The following is a 7,972-nucleotide window of genomic DNA, read 5'->3' as shown; positions in this document are numbered from 1 at the left end:
GCATGCGCTGCTTCTAATTTGTTGAAATTCCATTTATGATGGGACGCTTTTAACTTGGCAGAGTCATATTGGTTGCATCTTTCATGTGGTGTCTAGCTTGCATTGCTTCTTATTTGCTGGAATGGTTTCTGCTTAGTTTACCCAAACAGTTGTGAACATGCCATGCTGTCCTGTTTTTCGTACATATTCCATCCTGGTATCATGTGTTTACCTTACATCAAAGTAGTGATTGTCAGTATCATGCATGAATGAGTTCTGAAGAGAGAATTTTATTGCTTTTTCTTGTCGGTTTTACTTGACAGTTCAAAATCAATAAAGCGGAAGGAAGTTAGAAAGGCAGCGGATAAAGGTGCTCCTTCCGAACGGAGGGCCTCTACAGTTTCTACTCCTACACACCCCCAAGATGATTTCCAAGACAACACATGCATAGACACTCAACAAAGTTGTGTTTATGATGAGCACGTCTCCCCTAGTGCAGCATCACCGGTGCTCCCTCTAACTTGGCACTGTTATATGTGGTTGCATGTTATGTGTGATGTCTAGCTTGTATTGCTTCTAATTTTGTTGAATTCCATCTGCTTACTTTACACATTATACTTGAATAAGACACGTGTTCCTGTTTCTAGAACATACAATATCTGTCTATCACACCATGTTCTTACATCAAATTACTAATGTTGTGTAACCTGCAACAATCACTTATCATAAGACACTTTTGACTTCAGAGTATGATATAGGTTACATCTCACATTCTTTTCTAGCTTGTACTACTAATTTGTTGAAATGGCACTTATGACGAGACAGTTTTAACTTGGTAGAGTGATATTCGTTGCATATTTCATATGGTTTCTAGCTTTCATTGCTTCTAATTTGTTGAAATGCTTTCTCCTTAGTTTACACATCATAAGCGGTGAATATGCAATGTTGTGAATATGCAATTGCACTAATGACGAGAGACCTCTAACATGGTAGTGTGATGTTGTTTGCATCTTGCATATGATTTATTTCTTGTACTGCTTCACATTTGTTTAAACGCCATTTATGATGAGACACTGGTAACTTGGCAGAGCGATATTTGTAGCATCTTTCATATGGTGTCTACCTTCCATTGCATTGCTTCTAATTTGGTGAAATGTCTTCTTCTTAGTTTACACATCATAGTTCTGGTTATCTCTTCCGTCCTGTTTTTCATACATATTACTTCCTCCTATCATGTGGTTGTCTAACATCAAAGTTCAGTTCGTCTGCATCACGCATCAATTTGTTCTGAATAACTAAATTGTTATTCGTTTTTCTTGTCGGCTTGACTTAACATGGCACAGAGAAAGAGGAAGAAACACAGAATGGCAGGGAATGAGAAGCGGATGAACCCTGCAGATTCTACTGGTACTGATGGTGCAATAGAAGGTCAAAGTCCAGCGGAAAATTCTACAAACACGGCATCCCATGCTACACGAGTTGCAAAAAGAGCCAAACAAAAACAAATAGCTGCCACCAAACAAGTAGAGATATCCCTAGTTCTTGCAACACCTACCGCAGTACTACCAGCTGCACGACTTACTCGTGCGTCAACTGAGCTAGCAGCACGTTCCCAAGCTCCCTTGCCACCTGACACTACTTCCCAAGCACTCTTGACACAAAGCTATTTTGTTTGGTTTTGTTGCCTGAGGGAGTCCTGGATTAGGGGGTCTCCGGACAGCCGGACTATATCCATTGGTCGGACTGTTAGACTATGAAGATACAAGATTGAAGACTTCGTCTCATGTCCGGATGGGACTCTACTTAGCGTGGAAGGCAAGCTAGGCAATACGGATATGTGCATCTCCTCCTTTGTAACCGACCTTGTGTAACCCTAACCCTCTCCGGTGTCTATATAAATCGGAGGGTTTTAGTCCATAGGACAACATACAATCATACCATAGGCTAGCTTCTAGGGTTTAGCCTCTCTGATCTCGTCGTAGATCTACTCTTGTACTACCCATATCTTCAATATTAATCAAGCAGGGCGTAGGGTTTTACCTCCATCAAGAGGGCCCGAACCTGGGTAAAACATTGTGTCCCCTGCCTCCTGTTACCATCCGCCTTAGACGCACAGTTCGGGACCCCCTACCCGAGATCCGCCGGTTTTGACACCAACATTGGTGCTTTCATTGAGAGTTCCTCTATGTCGTCGCCATTAGGCTTGATGGATCCTACTTTCATCGATGGCGATGCTGTCCAGGGTGAGACTTTTCTCCCCGGACAGATCTTCGTGTTCGGCGGCTTTGCACTGCGGGCCAATTCACTTGGCCATCTGGAGCAGATTGAAAGTTACGCCCCTGGCCACCAGGTCAGGTTTGGAAGCTTAAACTACACGGCTGATATCCGCGGAGACTTGATCTTCGACGGATTCGATCCTCTGCCTTGTGCGTCATGCGGTCACGATGAGTACGATTTAGCTCTACCATCGGACAGTGTTAAGGAGATCGCACCGGCAGCCGCTCCGACCCTCAATTCGGAGCCAGTTGCGCCTTCCGCTGACGGGTGGATGGACCCCGCCATGGAGGCCTTACCCTCAGCGGCGATCGAGCCGAACATCAACTTTACCTTGCACGAGAGCCATGTTGTTAAACTGCCGGATACTTCTCCAGCCACGAACTCCGAACCGCCTGCGCCCGTTCCGATCAAATCCGGTTGGGTGTCAATCATGGAGTTTACCTCCGCGGATACCTTTCAGCACTCGCCCTTCGGTGATATGCTGAATTCATTAAAGTCTCTCTCCTTGTCAAGAGAATCCTGGCCGAACTATGCCCGGCAGGATTGGGATGCGGATGACGAAGAAATTCGCTGCCCACCCACCACCCACTTAATAGCCACTATCGATGACTTAACTGACATGCTCGACTCCGACTCTGAAGACATTGACGGTATGGACGATGATGCAGGAGACGAACAGGAACCACTGCCCACAGGGCACTGGACGCCCACTTCACCACATGGCGTATACATGGTGGACACACCAAAAGAAAACGATGACGAGGAACGGAAGGATGCAACGAACGATTGTTCCCTCGAGAAGCAGTCAAAATGGCGGCGTAAGCGCCGCCCCAAATCCCGCCTCGGTAGAAACAACGATCATACAGACCAAGCGTTAGAGCATGGGGAACCATTGCCGGACCACGGCAACACGGAGAATCAAGCCGAACAACCCGACTCTGTCAAAGATCATAGTCCAGATGACGTCACACCGGACAGACACCCGGAGCAACAGAATGTCCATCAAAGGCTCGTTGCCACCGCGAGGAGTCTAAAAAGTAGAAGCAAAGGCTCAAGGCTGCGCAAGACACACTCCAAATCAGATGGAGCAAAGTACTCACCACAGCAGCGAAGTACGGCGGTAATCGCCCCACCAAGAGCTACCCGAAGTGGAAGTTGCTACCTAAATTCGATGAGGAGGCCTTAGATCCCCCACAACCAAAAATCTAAACAACCATCTGGCTGGATAGGCGACCTCACAGCCAACATAGAGCAGCAAACAACGCCGCACATAAGCCAATACGCGATCCACGCGAGGACTCGCATCAAAAGGACAGCGCAACCAGATCCATCTATGAACCACGTAAGCACGCTCCAGCATACAATGCAACACAACAAACATCCGAACAACGCGGTACACCCAGATACAGGGGTGCCGCACACCCCCTATGTTTCACCGATGAGGTGCTGGACCATGAATTTCCAGAGGGATTCAAACCCGTAAATATAGAGGCATACGACGAAACAACAGACCCTGGGGTCTGGATTGAGGACTATATCCTCCATATGCATATGGCTCGAGGAGATGATCTCCACGCCATTAAGTATTTACCCCTCAAACTCAAAGGGCCAGCTCGGCACTGGCTTAAGAGCCTCCCAGAAAGCTCCATTGGAAGCTGGGAAGATCTCGAAGACGCTTTTCGGGAAAATTTTCAAGGGACTTATGTCCGACCTCCGGACACGGACGATTTGAGTCACATAACTCAACAGCCCGGAGAGTCAGCCCGAAAGCTTTGGAACAGGTTTCTTACTAAAAAGAACCAAAAAGTCGACTGTCCGGACACCGAAGCCTTGGCAGCTTTTAAGCATAGCGTTCGTGATGAATGGCTTGCCAGACACCTCGGCCAAGAAAAGTCGAGAACAATGGCAGCATTAACAAGCCTCATGACCCGCTTTTGCGCGGGTAGGATAGCTGGCTAGCCAGATGCAGCATCAGTGACCCCAGTACATCCGAAGTTAGAGATGGAAACAGGAAATCACGGCGCAACAACAATAACAAACGCCGGAATGAAGAAGACAGCATGAAGAGCACGACAGTAAACGCTAGATTCAGAAACTCAGCCAGGTCAGCAAAAGTCGCCCTCTAAAGGCGCCAGAGACGAACTGTCCAGCCTAAACAAAATTCTGGACCAAGTATGTCAGATCCATAGCACCCTTGGTAAACCCGCTAATCATACCCATAGAGAATGTTGGGTCCTCAAGCAGTCCGGCAAGCTCAACGCCGTACACAAGGGGGAGGATACACCAAGCGAAGACGAGGATGAGCCTCTCAAGCAAGACACTGTGGAACAAAAGAAATTTCCACCAGAAGTCAAAACAGTAAATGTGTTACACGTGATCAAGGGGAGAAACAAAGCGGCACTCCTAGAAAAATATGCCCAATGGCCTATCACCACGGAGTCCTGCCACTGGTCGTCTCAACCGATCACTTTCGACCATCGTGATTACTCAGTAAGTATCCGGCGTGCAGGATGGGCTGCCCTGGTATGAGACCCAATAATTGACGGATACCACTTCACACGAGTCCTAATGGACGATGGCAGCAGTTTAAACCTGATATACCAGGATACAATCCGCGAAATGGGGATAGACCCAACGAAAATTTTCCATAGCCATACTACCTTTAAAGGAGTAACGCCAGGCCCAGGGGCTCATTGCACGGGCTCCCTTCTACTAAAGGTTATATTCAGCTTCCCCGATAACTTCCGTAGCGAACATTTAACCTTCCATATTGCTCTGTTCCAAAGTGGCTATCAAGCACTACTTGGACGCGAAGCTTTCACTCGCTTTAATGCAATACCGCATTACGCTTCCCTCACGCTCAAGATGCCCAGTCTACATGGCATCATTACAGTGAATGGAAATGTTGAGCGATATTTGCGCGCCGAAGAGAGCGCGACTGCCTTGGCAGCCGCACACTAAAAAAGGCCTCACCAACTAAAGCATTTGGTAGGTCGTCAAGTCCGGCGTAGCTATATGTAATTCACACAGGATTAATGGCGACACCCCTATTACAAATACAAGGGGCTCAACGCGCGTAGACAAGTGGCAATTTTTACTCATCTTGAATTATACATGGTTTCTTTACAAACTACCTTTTTGCACGACAACTTTTTCACCTAAGTTCCTCTCTTTTACAGATGACCATCGTGCTACACCCGTCCAGGATATGGCACAATGGAGACACAGGCGCAGACATGCAGCAGGGACCCGCTCCGAGGATTCTTTATAGATTAAGACCCTGCGTAAACCTTTTTTACTGTCTCTTGTTGATACACATCCCTCGGATTCTCAGTACAATTGAGAATGATCTTGACGTCTTCCCATGTGGCCACACCAGAATAACGCATGTACCTGGACACAAGGGACTTCTTACAAAGGGCACTATTTAGGCCCGGTTTGTACCATAAAGACCGAATACCTTAGGGAGTGTTCGGCGTCGCGAGTTTGGCCTTATATGCATCAGCTCCGAATCATGTCTTTGGTCAAATGTTGGGTTTGTCCGGCTCCTGTGTTTTGGTGCCTTATGTTCCATTCTATCGGCTAAGGCAGCACCAGGAGAACTACTGCGATTGTGCCCTGGTTCATCCGGACGAGCACCTCAGTAGAGAAAGCCGAAAACTGACTGTCATCATATAGCGTGAGACTGGTCAACCACTCGATGACCTGTCGGAAAGTTAGAATTCCTCCGCTTAAACGAAGGGCCGTTTCCCGGCCAGGCATATACGCACCCCGAGTTCGGGAGACTGCGGAGCCACCAGGGGCTATATAGTAGCCCCACCGTCAAACTCCTATGGCTAAGTGAAAGTGTTAAAGCATCATAGTCCGGTTGCCTCGTTCGCTGCGCTATCACCTCCTTAATAGGACCAAGACGTTGGGTTAAGTGTGAACACGCGTTTTCTGCGAGCACCTCCGCATTATATGCGTGGGGGTTGAAGCCGACGACTGCAATCTTTCAGGTTATATACATATATACATAAACGGCCGCACATGAGGCATCATATTACTTTCCGGCAAAAGTATAAATACAGCCTTACTACATTTCAAAAAAACATTGTGTTTACAATGGGAATACATGTCACTCAAACATAATATTCTTCGAGCACTGGGCCTCTATTAAACGAGCACCCTCAAGAACTTCTTCAAAATAGTGCTCGGCAGCCACTCGGCCTATGGCCGAACCCTATGCCGCAACAGTGGTAGCATCCATCTTTGCCCAGTATGCTTTGACACGGGCAAAGGCCATCCGCGAGCCTTCTATGCACGCCGACCTCTTCATCGCATTGATGCGCGGCACCACACCAAGGAACTGCTGCACTAAGCTGAAATAGCTGTTCGGCTTTGGCTTCGGCTTCTCCGGCCACAGATGATCTACGACGGACCTCATGGCAAGTCCGGACAATCTATTAAGTTCGGCCCATTCGGCTAGCTAATCAGTCAAGGGAAGCGGATGCTCTGGAACATTAAATTGCGACTAGAACAGCTGGTCCACTTCACGATCTATCTGATCTCAGAAGTATTCGACCCCATCGACAGCGCTCGCTGCCAAGTCCATATATGCGTGTGCCGAACTGCACAGCCGATCCAGAGGGGCATACCGCGGATCTCCGAACTTCCTCTGCAGCAGAAAGGGCTTCCCAGCCGCAATATCCTCGGCTTCACGCAGCTCCTCCTTCTTCGCCCTCATAGCAGAGCGGGTGTCTTTGGTCGCCATCGTGGCCTTTTCAAGGTCTGCTGCCTTCACTCGGTTCTCTTCTTCAAGGAACTGGCAACGGTCGGCAATGTCTTTTAATTTTACGGCCATCTTGGCCATCTCCTCTTTTCTTTCGCAATGCGCAGCCTTCTCGGCTCTTAACTCTTTGGCCGCCTTCAAAGCAGCCGCATTACTAACTCTTGCTTGTTCCTTGGCTCGGGCAAGTTCTGCCGAAGGGTCTCCACGGTGGCAGCTCCATCTGCAGTCACAACATATTAAAGATACTGGCATCATGCTACTCTTATTATGTGACATTCACCAGAAAACATTACTTACCCTGTGACTCGTAAAGCCGCTTGTTAACAAGCTCGATGTCGGCGTCTGCCGCATCCAGTTGCCGCTTTATTCGGCAAACTCATTAGTCCGGCTAGCCACCGGAGCTTCCACCACCTACACATAAAGGCAGTCTGGTTATTACCTAGGACTATGATCCTATGTTCGCCGCCGTTCTCAACGACAACCAGAGTCTCAGGGGCTACTATCTACACAGGGCACACCTAACATGTGCGGTACTATCAAAAAGTATATCATTTCACGTACCTCAAAGCCAGTCAGTAGACTCATAAAGGCTTCATGTAATCCGCTTTCGGCGGACGAAATTCTTTCCATCACCGTACCCATCAACGTACGATGTTCTTCTGAGATGGCCGCTCGCTCCAACAGCTCCCTCGGAACGTCCGACCGCATACCAGATGGTGTCGGACTCTTTTTTTGCTCTCTTCGAGAGCCGGACGCTGGGGACTTTGGGTGACTATGGGATTATCTTCTGGCCTCACCGGATCCGGAGAGGCCCTCCGTGACGACACTTCAAGGTCGCTCGCTTCTTGAGCGGGGGAGTCCGGGGGAGGCGTTTCGCTCTCCATCATCTCCGGAAGAAGATCCCCCAAAGACGAGCTCAACTCAGAAGGGCTAAGATCCGAACTG

Source organism: Triticum dicoccoides, chromosome 5A (assembly GCF_002162155.2).
Source record: "Triticum dicoccoides isolate Atlit2015 ecotype Zavitan chromosome 5A, WEW_v2.0, whole genome shotgun sequence".
NCBI classification, from domain to species: domain Eukaryota; kingdom Viridiplantae; phylum Streptophyta; class Magnoliopsida; order Poales; family Poaceae; genus Triticum; species Triticum dicoccoides.
Note: the sequence above shows the minus strand (reverse complement) of the source record.